Here is a 13,943-nt window from a genome sequence, read left to right on the forward strand (position 1 = left end):
CCAGGGTTTGGGGTCTACCAGGTAACATCAAGGGAAGATGCTGACAAGTATCTGCAATGTGAAATTGATGTTTTTGTTATTATTGTTGTTACAGTTGTTTTTCCTGTATTAGATGGCTTGGGAAGTGCAGGCAGTGCATGATCAAAATGACTAAATTTTCACTGTGTGACAGCTGCCAGAAGCATTAATTGTCCAGCCCTCATCTCGCCTTCCTAGATAAGATTGTATGTAGTATTCATTTATGAGTACATGAATGGGACGATCTGATAACCTGATATCTGTAGCACCTACCACACACACACAAAAAAAAGTTTGGTCTTGCATCCAGATGAATTGATCTACCATTTCTAGCTGTGGTTATCTGATATGTAGTTCTAGCTTGCTAATTATCTCTTCAGCTTGTATGGACATTTTTGAAACAATATGAGAAAAGGATATTCACTGTTCACATTCTGCACATCATTTTTAAATATGATTAAATGCTGTCATGGGGATAGGCTTCTGCTAGCATCCCATATTATAGACGACAAAGTTGTCATCTTGGCTGAGACTGACATCATTATTCTATTCCAGTACAGTATAATCCATCCCAGTACCTCAAGTTTTACATAAATTGATTTATTTGCCAAAATGAATCTAACATTTTTGAGCAGGTAAGCCCATTAGATGTGCCTATTCAAATTTTACAGTTTAGCACAAGAGGTTAAGACTACATAATGTTAACATTAGCTGGCAATTTATTAGAAAGAATTAAAGCTGTGCTTTGCCAACACGCTTTATCCTGTAATCCTATATTTGATTCTTTTGGTCTCCATTTGTGTACTATGTCGCTCTGAGCAATTCTTTTAACTGTCCATGCAGTGCTTCCGAGTCAGTACTGAAAAGGTGTACATTTGCATAGTGGATTGTCCTAGTTAACAAATAAACAGACATAAACAAGTAAATTGTTTGTGTTGCTTTGTGAGCAGCCCTGTTTTATAGGGTATCAGGCTTGTTTGTAAGGCACAAGTGATTGACAGTGTTATAAGTGATCAGTAGTACGCAGCTATTGGGCTTTGTGCCAGAATGTCAGGGTTGCAGTATCCTGGGGATTTCTCCCTTCACCTACTTGAAACAAGCTTGGAGTTGGTATATTAAGTAATGGGAGTTGGGGGGCTTCTTGCAAAACACCATTTTTGTGAAACTTTGCTTGCAGTTGTTCATGAAACACAAGTAACTGACACTTATGTGACAACCAGGTTTTGTGCAAAAACATCAAGGTTTACAGCATCCTGGGAATTTCCCCTTTTCCAAAGATGCAGCAACCTCAGAGTTGGTATGCATAAATAGTTGGGGGTATGGTAAGTGGTGTCCCCCTCACTGACCGGGTGCTGGGGGGCTTATCCTTCTGCAAAATGCCCTTTTTGCTTATTTTTCACTTAGAAATGTTTGCATCCAAATGATGTCACTCCTTTCTGATTTCATTGATAACAAGAGTTAACAGTTTGCCATGCAGCCCATTTATGTTTAATTAATTTCTTCCAAGAGATGTTTTAGTAAGTGTGAAACACCCCAGTGGGTAATTCCTTGCATATTCGTAAGAAATGCATGACATCAGAAATCACATGGAGTAATAATGATATGTTTAGCAGCTGAAGATGACTTGTGGATGCTCTCACGGTCCTCCACATGTATACTGAAACATATGACAGACTACAGCTCATGTGGCTACCTATGATGTTGAACAGTAAATTGTGATGGCTAGGTGTGCGGGCAGTTTTCTGTTGGGACAAAAGTGGAGTGAATGTTTCCAGTCCTGGAGAAACTCACAAAGGCCATGCAGATACCAAGGTTTGCTCCTTTCCAGTTTTTACTTCCAAACCAGTCATCCCTATAGAATTGTGAGTTAATTTCTGTCTTTAGGTGGTGTGATGGAACTGTTGTCTGATAGAGCCTTTTGCTGGCTATGAGTGAGGCTTTGCAGAAAACCCAAAAGTACAAGAGTACCTCCCTGCAAATCTCTGTTCCTTCCCTTTCACCCTCAGCTGAAGCCTTTTTCTGGGAGGGTAGATTTTCTCCCTTTTTATTGCAGTTCTTTACGTTAGTGTATGCTGTTTATCTTTAAAATGGGTTGTTTGTTGAACTTCATGACAATTGTGCTAAACTGAACTCTTAGATAATCGTTTTCAAATTTTCTTTCATTTCTGCATCTTTTTACACACGTCTGCTGATTGAGTGTAGTTTCCTATTCCCCCAGACTTAGTATCATGCAGCAGGAGTGAGATCTATGTAGATTGGCCATGGGGATACTTTGTGCTCTCACACGCAACCTGGCAGTGAGAGCAGTTATTAACCTGATGGTGATGTGGGCAGTTGTATCTCCACAAGGACCATCTGTGTCCTTTCGTCAAATATGTGCATGCTATTCCACAAGTCTGACAGGGGCTATTACTGGTTTGGGTGGCCACACCCATGCCATGCCTACCTGTGACTTGTTCCCACTTATGATCTGTCTACTCCCACTGACTGAAACTAGGTCATCAAGTGAGCAGTGTGCATAACTGAACAGAGGTCCACCAACCCTCCTTTGAGAATGTGTATGCCAGTCGTGCCTGCCTTCACCATCCAGTGCCTGAGACACTACTCAACTCTGGTTGCCTGGAACATTCTTCTATGCTACCGCTGCAGGCTATTATTTTCACTTTTGTAGTCATTTTTCAGTCATTCAAAACAGATGTATTCATTTTGTACAGTGGAATGTATTCTCTTTCCATTATGTCTTATCTGAATAAAAGTGAGGAAAGGTCATTATCTATAGACTGGAGATTTCTCAAGCAGTACATCTTTGAGGAAAAGCTCTTCATGGTTTTCTTGGGATATTTTCTGCTACTTTCCAAATGTGTGACTTGCTTGGACATGCAAGATATTTTTCTGCATGTTCTGCATACCTTCACTTTGTGGCTTTCTAGAAAAGTGTAAACGTAAGTGCAGTCTGTTGATCCATACCTGACTTTGCAAGTTTCTGCTAAGTGCTTTGCAGTCTTTTTTAGAGACTTGTCTACAGAAGTTTCCACTTCAGTGCTGTTTGTTGAGACCATTTGTGTTAGAAAGTTGACGCCATGCAAAGATAGTTGGGCCTCCGTTTTAATCCCTGGTTCACATCTGCATGAACCCAGGCAGTTGCACAGTGTTGGAGAGGTCTGAGCAGTCTAAATATTAGTCATATAAAACAAACTTCATAGTGAACATTTTGAATAGTCATTGGTCCTTTTTGGTGTAGTCCACCAAAAGGTGATCTAGTATTTTAGCAGTAGTGGGTAGGGACGCACTTTAAACACATTTCCCAGGTCTAGAACTCTGACATACTGCAAACAAGTCAGCATTATATTGCAAGAGAAAGGATCCACCCCCCTCATTGTAGGTCAAAGGTATGACATTGAGTTGTGTGACAGTTGTAGATTTATAGTTGTAGATTTGCTGAACCTTTATACATCTTCAGTCAGTACCATGTCTACTTTTCTTTCACAAGTATCCAGAAGCTGGCATTTATTCTCATGGTGCATCCAGGCAATACTAGAAATCACTCTTTTATTCTTACCTTTTCTTCATTTACATAATATAGAAGTTGTTCCACAGCTTTCATGACCTTTATTTACTCAAATGCTCACTAACCAGCATTTGGTGTAACTGTATTAAGTTCACCCTTTTCACTTCAATGCATATTTATTCTATTTTGTGAGTACAGAAGCTGTGTTGAGGTCACTTTCTTGATTTATTTATTTGGTAAAATATAGTAACTTCTGCACAACTCGAACAGAGTATAACACACGTATAGCCAACACTAGTGTTCCACCAAAATTCAGGTTAAATCCACTCGCAATGATAAAAAAACAATTCTTTTATTGAAAATAAGGTTTAGCACTTTCATCTGTTAAAAATCAGACTTCCTCAGAACCAAAATGGAGTACTTCCTGTTCACATTTAAATAACCTTTTTGGCGCCAAAAATTCAAAAGGAAGGGGAGCTCTTAAAGAGGCATAGTCATAATAACTCCATATATACATACTACTTTGCTAAAAACAGCTAAGCATTTCAACAGATCCAGTGTGCTAATATAAAAAATGACAATATAAATATGATGACAATGTAAATAAATAAAAATGATTATGGTAAATAAAATAAAATGCAATAAAATGCACTCTGCACGTACTAACTTCATCTTAAAACATACTCCAAATATATGTAATAGTGAAATGGTAAAACAAACAAAAAATAATTGTAAACGTATATTAGCCATTCTGATAAGGGATTTATTTCACAAATTCATAGGAAGGAAACCTTTTCAAATGACTATAGTGAATTTAATAGTCATCACCCTCCCCATATATTCAGAAATGTTTACAAAGGACAATGTATTAGGGCAGCTCGTATGTCATCTACTAGAGAAGTCATGAATAGCGAAGTTGACCGAATAAGTAATATGTTTAGTAATCAAGGATACCCTTCAGCCCTATTATCACAAGTTTCCAACTATGTGAAGAATGAATGGGGTAAAAAATTTCCACCTTTATTGGGCAAGTCTTAAGATTCATAATAGAAATAAGGGATATGACGATGTAGGTATGTGTTGTAATCGAGTTTGCGTCTTGATGTATACTCCTTACACGAAGTATATTAGAGATATTTTAAGACAGCACTGGAACTTAATAACAGTAAATGATGATACAGCTTCCGTTTTGGGCAATTATCCGAGCTTTGTATATCAAACAGCACCCAATATTAAAAAATTATTGGAGAAAGCTTCTAAACAAAAAACTGTGCACAATACAAAGCTCTCGATGGGAACTAGAAAATGTGGTACCTGCAAACAATGTTATGCCATAAATGAGGTAGGCAATATTAAGTTAGGAGATATCAACAAGACTAATATTAAATGCAAAGCAAGAAATTGTAGCACCAAACAAGTCGTATATATTGCTACATGTTATGCCTGCAGCGCATTCTATATAGGCAAAACAGAGAGAGCCCTTAGGAAACAAGTATATGAACATTTATAAGATAAAGATTAAAGACAATAACAATGCTCTTTATAAACACATATCCATATATGGTGAATCACATGGTTTTAAATTTGCCATTATAGATTATGTAGAAGTATTTACTTATGGGGGAAATTGGAAAGCACTTTTAGCCATGAAAGAAAGTAAGTGGCAAATTTTGACAGATGCCATTAGGTCACCTGGCATAAATGAAAATATAAGTATCGAACCATTTTTAATCATGGCATAGATATATCATGGATGTTGCCATTGTATTTTGATTTTTGTTGATTTGTTACAATTTATGAGCACTAGTCATGCAAGATGTGAGATCCTATCTCGCCTACATTCTTGACAGATGGGCTCGGAGCCGAAAATCGGCTCCGACTCGGCCTATACTAAAGCAGGAAGTCTCTTATTGGCTGGGCCAACCCCCTATCCCAGGATGCACCACGCCCAAACCCCCAGATCTTGTTTGCCGCTTCTGAAGTAACGACGTGGTCTCAACTTGGCTGTGGCTAAGTATCCTTCTTTTTTTAATCTTTTAGGGTCGTTTTTGTTTTAGCTTTAAAATTTCATTACCAAACAGCTATTTTAATAGCTTTTTCTAACTTGTGATTGATTGTGTTGTTTGTTTCTGGTTGTGGTGTGATTCCTCTTGTTTGGTGGGCTAGGCCCGTTTGAGTTAGAGGGCCTTTGCCCTATCTCTTTGAGCGTTTTAGTTAGAGCTCTTCCCCCCCCTTCCCTTCCTTGTGTTTTGGTTGATTATGGTTATGTCTACTAAGGAAAGAGAACATACCATTTCACTATTACATATATTTGGAGTATGTTTTAAGATGAAGTTAGTACTTGCAGAGTGCATTTTATTGCATTTTATTTTATTTACCATAATCATTTTTATTTATTTTACATTGTCATCATATTTATATTGTCATTTTTTATATTAGCACACTGGATCTGTTGAAATGCTTAGCTGTTTTTAGCAAAGTAGTATGTATATATGGAGTTATTATGACTATGTCTTTTTAAGAGCTCCATTTCCTTTTGAATTTTTGGTGCCAAAAAGGTTATTTAAATGTGAACAGGAAGTACTCCATTTTGGTTCTGAGGAAGTCTGATTTTTAACGGATGAAAGCGCTAAACCTTAGTTTCAATAAAATAATCGTTTTTTATCATTACAAGTGGATTTAGCCTGAATTTTGGTGGAACACTAGTGTTGGCTATACATGTGTTGTACTCTGTTCGAGCTGTGCAGAAGTTACTATATTTTACCAGCTAGCCTTTTTCCTTCTGCAGTCAGTTTCTGGTGTTGGTTGGTTGATTTATTTATTTATTTTTACACTGAAATGTTTCATTGATTGATTCATAAAGGGTCTTGTGCCATTGCACTGTACAGTATGCAGGTTCTGTTTTTTAACACCCTTATTAATTTCACACTTTTTGAACAATGACATGGACACACACACATTAATAGAAAAAAAAGATTGTAAACATTTTCATTATTTGACTGCATTATACATACATACCTCATGTATATCTAAGAGATCTGAAGTAGGATATTCATTTGTCTGCAACCTGTGGGTTATGGATCCGATATCGGATCCGAACCGGCATGGTTTTCCAGCTATGGATCCAAGCTCTCAGCTCCTCCCCTCACCCATAATGCCCTGCTCTACCCTCATGACCTCAGATCTTGTTTGCCGCGCTGGTAACTGGATGTGGATACATAGCTCTCAGCTAAGTAGACTATTTTCTTGTGTAAAATCAGAGAATTTTTTGTTTCTTTAACAATTTTTGTGTGAAAGTAGTAGGTTTCCCGTTAATATTGACTGTTTTTAGTTTAATTTAAGTTTCAGTAGTAATTTTTATTCCCTCCCTGGCTGTAATGTAGAGTGTGTGTGTAGGCCTGTGTGCTTTCTTTTGTTGTTTAAGTTACTTTTCTGTAACTTTAGGTTAGTTTATAGATTATGGCTGAACAGCCTAAGTCTATATTTTCAAAATGCTCAGTGTGGCCATAAGCTCTCACCGGCTGATGGCCACACTCGGTGTGTTAATGTCTTGGGGTTGAACACCTCACATCTGGTTGTTCCATTTGTGCAGGGTTCAACCCCAGAGGCACTGAGGGAGCCGGAGTCCAAGCTGGTCTTGGCGGGTCTTTACCGGACTGGCTCCGACCTCCGCTCCTTCGGGACTCCCCGCGGCTGCAGTTGTTCCCCCTGTGGCACCCTCCTGCTCCTGGGACTCAAACTCCCCGCTTCAGGAGAGGAGAGGGATGCATCTAAAAGGACGGGAGGGAGAAGCACCACAGCGGGCGGGCCGAGACCTCTGTTTCGGCCCACAGCCAAGCCGGCTTCTCCCGGCTTCTGTCGGTTCCGGTCTCCTCCTTCGGCTCCGGTCCCCTGTGTGTGCTTCTCACCGGGTCCTGAGGGAGGAGGAGACCGATCTCCGCCGAGGCTATCGAGGAGGCATTCCAGGCCTACCTCGGTAGCCTCGCCGACATCTACCCATAGCCTTCGGATGCTGAACTGGACCGGATGATGAGAAGGTTCATCCAGGCCCAGATGCAGATGGGAGTGCTCTTGCCTCCTCGGGGAGCTCAACACCCTTTAAGCCTATTGCTCCTTCTCTGACCCGCTATCCGGTTCGGAGCAACTGGAGCCGAGCAGCCGGGCCGGGGGAGGTCGGAGCCGAGGTACTTGGTACTCGGATCCGACCCTGCTCCCTCGGAAGTGCGCCGGACCCGATCTCTCGGAGCCTGGATCGAGCCTTGCCGGATCCGGGGATCAGTGCTCCTTCGGGCGCCGTCTGGCCAATGTCGGAGCGCACTGTCCCTTCGGATCCGAGTGCTTCGGCGCCCGGCTCCGATCCACTCTTCGATCGAGGGGGAGCGATTGTCGGATCCTTTGGTGAGGTCGGCTCCCCTTCCGGCTTTTGATGTAGTGGAGAGGGCTCTGTTGAGGGTCTCGGACCCCGGCACTTCACCCCGCCCGGCTCCGTCCCGCTCCCTCTGCACTGGGCCCTCACAGGCTTCCACCATCCGGCCCTGGGACAGCCCGTTTCTGTGCTCCAAGTTGCTCCCATGGAGCAAATTGCTGCTTCGCGAGGACTCCTCTGACAGCCCCCAGAGGAGGCCCCCTGCATGGCTTGCTCACGTGCTAAGAGCACGTCTGACTCCCCGAAGTCTCTCTCACTGAAGACACGGACTTGGAGGAAGGGGAAGGCCCGCCACGGTCACCCGCCCAGGATCTCTCCTTCGGAGACAGCATGGAAATGCTCCGTATTAGGGGGTGGTCTGCCCCAAGTCCTTCCTCGGGGCCGAGTCCGTGTTCTTGGAGGCATTCAAACGGGCCCGTCTACCTCTTGGGTGTCCCCCCTGCCGACCCCTGGTGGGAACCTTATTACCACCAGAGCGTGGAAAGGAACCGGACACCGTGGAGCCAATTCCCAAAGACCTGATAGAATCCTTAGCCCAGCCCTCCGACAGGACCCATTGGAGTAAGGGGGCCTCCTGTAGATGCCATGTTGATGGCCGGCTGGCCACAAAGAGGGAACTGGCTCAGGAGAGTCCCTCAGTCCACCCACCCGAGCAAGGAGTCTCCGGATGATGGACCCGCTTGGCAGGAAGCGGATGTTCAGTTGGCGCGACCTTCGGTAAGGGCGCTGAACTATTTGGCACATGTTATTCGGATGCAGCGAGACCTTATTAAAGAGTGACGCTGCATCCCCTTCTGAGTCCATTTCGGAGGAGGACAGAGTTCTGCACTCCACCAAAATGGCCACTCTTAGGTCAGTCACAAAGTACTTCTATGCGGCTACTCTCCCATGCTACGGAGGGCTCGCTAGAGCCTCTTGAGGGACAGGACTGGTCACTAGGCGATCAGGCCTGGCTCCGCCACTGCGATTTTTCTGAGCCCTTCAAAGCGCGCCAAGCTATTGCGAAACAGCTTCTTTGATGGTTCTGCTCTGTTTGGCAAGACCGTTCATGCTGAGACGCGTTGACCCAGAGCTGGTATAACAGGGGAAGACGCTGGTTCTGCACGTCGGAATCCGCTTCTCTGCACCCCAGAGGCCCTATTCTAGGAACCAAAAGGGTCAGAAGAGAGATGTGGTTCCAGGAAGTCGCAGCAGTCCCAGCCTGCTCCTCGGACCAGCCAGTCCTTCCGTGGCAGAGGAGGGACAGGGAGGACTTGCGCACTTCTAGAGGCAGAGGGGCTCCCGTGAAACTTCGAGGTCCAGGGAACCTTTCTCCTGAACGGGTTCAGCGCAAGAAAGCAACCCTGAGGGCTTGCCCGACTGCTCTACTCTGGAGGCAGTCGGGGGCGTTCAGGGCACCTAAGCGGCATGGGAGTCCATAAACATCGGACCGCTGGGTTCTCCAAATCATATCCAGAGGATAATGCATCCCTTTCCCTTCACCTTCCAAAGATGAAGTCCCTCCCAGACAGTACTCACCCGGTCAAAGGGAGGCCGCTTTGGCAAGAAATTGGCCATCTGCTAAAGAAAAAAGAGCCATCCAGCCCATTCCCCAGACCAGATCGGATCAGGGTTCTACTCCAGATTCTTTTGTAGTGCCAAAAAGACGGGGAACTAAGATGCTCAATCCTAGACCTCTCTCTCTTTGAATCTGGCAGTCCCCAAAGAAAAATTCCGAATGGTCACTCTGGGTAATCCTATTCTCCCCTTCTGGGAGAGAAGGTCACTGGATGTGCTTTCGGAGAGATCTCAAGGGTACGCTGTATCTACCACATCCCTAATGGACCAGGCGCTTCCAGGAGGTTTCTCCGCTTCCGGGCTGGTTTTTCTCAGTCACTACTCAGTTCCGGGTCCTTCCCTTTGGTCTCACCACAGCCCCCAGGGTGTTTACCAAAGAAATACTAGCAGTGGTAGCGACCCCTGCCCTGAGGCTTCAGGGGTGCAGGTCTTTTCCCTACCTGGACGACCCCGGCTCCTTAACGCAGCCCAACAAGGCATCTATCACTTCCTCCTCCGGCCTTGAGACTCCTTTCTCCATCTTTGCTTTCCATTTCTGGGCATCACAATAAATACACAAAACAAGTCCAACCTGGCACCCACACAGCTCTTAGATTTCATAGGGGGCCAGACTAGACACAAGGAGTTTCACTTAGCCTTCCTCACTCATGACAGAGTTCTTAAATCTGCAGCTCCAGAGTAAAAGCGGAGCCTACGTTTCTCCATTCATGTTCTGTTCCAGCGGAGTTGGTCCTGGAGGGCTTTCTAGGGTCCATGGCTTCGCCGTCGATAGCACTTCTTCCTCTTGCCAGGCTCAATATCGCGATTCTACAGTGGACGCTCTTAGTACAGTGAAGGGTCATACCTTGCTCTCCCCATGCATCATCCCATAGCTTATCAGCCAAGGCTTGCAAGCGGTCCCTCTTCAATGAGTGGCTCCACTCCCGGATCTCCAATGTAGGGTCAGCCCATTTTGTGCTTCTCCCCTCCGCCACGGTGACCCGCGGATGCCTCCCGCCTCGGCGGGTGGGGGCACTTTGGCGGGCCGGACAGTCCAAGGCAAATGATGGCTCGATTCAGAGAGACCTTTTACTGCATATCAATGTTCTAGAGATGAGAGCAGTGCTCTTAGCGTTGCTAGCAATCTTCAGGACTTTCTTCCCTTGGGAACAATTACTTGATTCAATCCGGACAATATGTCTGTTGTCTGGGTACATCAACAAGCAAGGGGAACAAGGTCTTACCCTCTTTGTCGAGAGGCCATAGAGAGTTTGGGAATGGGCAATCTCCACCACCAGCTTTCTCACTTAGCAACGCATTAATTCCGGGTCGGGTCCAACATCCTAAGCGGGGACAAGCTCAGTCAGCACCTATTCCTGACCCCTTCACGCAGTGGTCTCTCAATTGTCAAGTAGCGGGAACGCATATTAAGCGACTGAGTGGGGAACCCCTTTCATGCGATCTTTTGCTGTCTCTCCTCAAACACCAAGTCGCGACAGTTTTTCGCTCTAATACCCCCTCCGGAGGTGTACCCGGCAATGAAGGCGGCTCTGGTGCATGCGCTTGGCCACCCGGTCTTCTGTATGCCTATCCAAAAGAAAGTTTTGTGGTTTTCTTTGCCTGGGTGGCTGTTTTACCTCATGTCTGGCTTTCGATTTAATCAGGATCTGGAGTTCCCTGCTAAGTTTAGCAAGGGTGTATGTTGTGTGGTTCTATCTTGCCTACATTCTTACCCGGGTTGAGCATATCGGCTCGACCGGCCTATTTTACTAGCTCAAAAGTCTCTGATTGGCTGGGCTAAGAGGGTATCCCATGGTACACTGCTCCATATCCCCAGATCTCGTTTGCCACCTGTAGAGCTCAGACGTGGTCTCACTTGGCTGTGGCTAAGTACCTTTTTTTTTTACTTATTTCTCTTGAGAAATTGGTTACTTTATACCCAAAGCTATTTTAATAGCCATATCTTGTTGTCGCTGGCACATGATTGTGTGTTTTCTTGGTGTTTTGTGGTATCCCTAACTGTTCCCACGGGCTAGGCCCGTTTTAGTTAGAGGACCCAGTCCTCCCTAGTTTGAGATTTTTCATGTGTTTGTTCTCTGTGTTTGTCTTAAAAACCGCTTTTAGTTAGAGGTTCTTGCAGTGGTGTCATTTTTGTTGCTAATCATTTATTTAGGTGTTCGCTGAGTCTGTGTAGTACTGTTTGCTAGTGTACTTTGTGAGCTTCCCACCCATTTTGGAAAAGATTTGTTAACTGTTCTCTAGAGTTAGCAAATCATGTCTATGATCAGAAGGAACATAAGCCTTCTGGCTTTAAAAAAATGTTCAAAATGCGGATATAAAATGTCCATCACAGATGGACACTCTGTGTGTGTCTACTGCCTTGGAACCATCCATTTACAGGAGTCGTGTAGCTTTTGCCACGCATTCAGTCCTAGGGTGCTCCAAGAGAGGAAAAACAAATTGATTTTAAAGGGACTGCTTAAACTGTCTTTTGAGGAAGCTATAGGTTCGGCTTCCAGTTCTCAGTTGAAATCTAAAGCCTCCAAGTCCAAGAAAGGTTATCCGGCTCCATCTGCATCTTCGGAGCCTCCGGAGCAGATTACTATATTGGACTCTGCTTCCTCGGCTCCACTGTCCTCGGGACCGCAGGAGGTATCTGTGTTAAGTGAATCGGTGTCCGCTCCGATTATTCTCTAACCCATTAGGAGCCGGTCGCCTAGTCTGAGACATGGTTCACCAGATAAGAGATCGGTCTCCATCCATCTCCTCCAGGCTTTCTGATTTGGATGTTGATAGGGTAGTGCAGAGGCTTCTGCAGTCGCCGGTGTTTAAATTGTTTTTGGCTCGAGCCAGTTCCTATGACTGTTTCAATGATTCCTCCTCCGAGCACATCTTTGTCGTCGAGCCGGTATGTTCTGAGTGATGTTCCTGCGCCAGTCCGATACCTCCCTTGGGTTTATCGGTGCCGACCTCTGCTCTGACCATGCGGTTCCGTCCACAGAGTTCGAGATCTGGGTCTCCTCGGTCGGGCCCGAAGGGGATACTTCGGGACATCTTTCGGTTCAGAGTCTCCCACTTGGTGCATCAGCTCGAGGCACCCCGGTCCCAGTCGCGGCCTTGGAGGTCGGTCCTCGGACTCGAGGGGGCCTGCTTTCGAGGCCATGCAGGGCGTGCTGGCCAGAGCGTCAGCTACATCACCCGGGTCGGTCATTCCATCCCCTACCACTCCAGCGAGAGCTTCTGACACTCGCCTATCCTTGGACAGTAGAGCTCCAGGCCCTAAGGACACCCCCACGAGCGGTCCCTCACTTTCTGAAGGTCTCTCGGAACCAGTGCCTGAGGAACCTCCCAGAAAGAAATTGTGCAAGAGGAAGCAGATAGACTCCCAGGACGAGTCTCTCACTTCTGATACTGACCTCGAGGAATTGGAAGGATCCCCCAAGTCTTCCTCTGACGATGTTTCCTTCTCCGATATCCTGGAGATAATGAAACAAAGAGGAGACTGGCCTTCCAAAACTCCTTCCGAGGAGGAGTCAGTATTCGGCTTTTGGTGCTCAACCCTCTGCCTCCTGGGTGTCTCCGCTCTTCGATGAACTTCTTGACCTTATTTGTCAAAGGGTGTGGGAAAACCCTGATTCTGTGGAGCCCGTATCCAGGCGTCCCAACAAATTTTTCTCTGCCCCTCAGGGAAAAGAGTTTCTGTCAAAGGGAGTCCCTGTAGATGCCATGGTGGTGGCGGCAGCCACCCAGAAGGAAGTTGCAGAGTCTTCCTCGTCGGTCCATCCTCCTAATAAAGAGTCTAGGACTATGGACCGGTACGGGAAGCATACCCTGTCTTCAGCAACCTTCACTTTACGGTCGCTGAATTACTTGTCTCATTTCACTCGGCTCCAGAGAGATCTCCTCAAAGAACTGGGAGATACTCTTGCGGTTAACATACCTCGGTTAACATACCTGAAGCGGTGGCTCTGACAGTTAGCAGCACAGGTTTCTACCTCAACTCCATCGCAAACTTGTCCATGCAACTCATTTCGTATGCAGCCGAGGGAGCGAGTAGGGCGGCCAGCTGAGCGGTCGCCCTTAGAAGGCAAGCCTGACTGCGCCTGTGTTACATCACGAAGGCCTTCAAGTCTTTCTTCACTGATGCCCCATTTGATGGTTCCTCCTTGTTTGGGACCAAAGTGAAAGACACCCTCACCAGGTTTGAGCAAGAGGGAAAGACCCTGTCTGCCATAGGAGTCCGTTTTTCCCTTCCGTCTAGGCCCAGCGGGGGGGGGGGTGTGGTTCAAGAAATCACAAAGGTTTTTTCCTGCCACACAAGGTGAACCCCCCTCCAGAGGCAGGGGAGGGGGGAGTTATGCAGGGAGATGTCGCCCCAGAGGCAGAGGGGGCCCCCCACAATTCCGGAGACCACGACTCCTTCCGTGGCTCCCCATACTCATTCCTGAGGGTGTG

General features: G+C 45.7%; 1 protein-coding gene across 14 annotated transcripts in view; it reads left to right on the forward strand.

The window, feature by feature from the left end:
• EXOC7 (exocyst complex component 7) overlaps positions 1–13,943 on the forward strand; it is a 945,568-nt gene that overhangs the window by 450,144 nt on the left and 481,481 nt on the right. The gene's annotated exons all lie outside the window — the stretch shown is intronic.

Source organism: Protopterus annectens, chromosome 4.part0 (genome assembly GCF_019279795.1).
Source record: "Protopterus annectens isolate FY-2018-M chromosome 4.part0, PAN1.0, whole genome shotgun sequence".
NCBI classification, from domain to species: Eukaryota; Metazoa; Chordata; order Ceratodontiformes; family Protopteridae; genus Protopterus; species Protopterus annectens.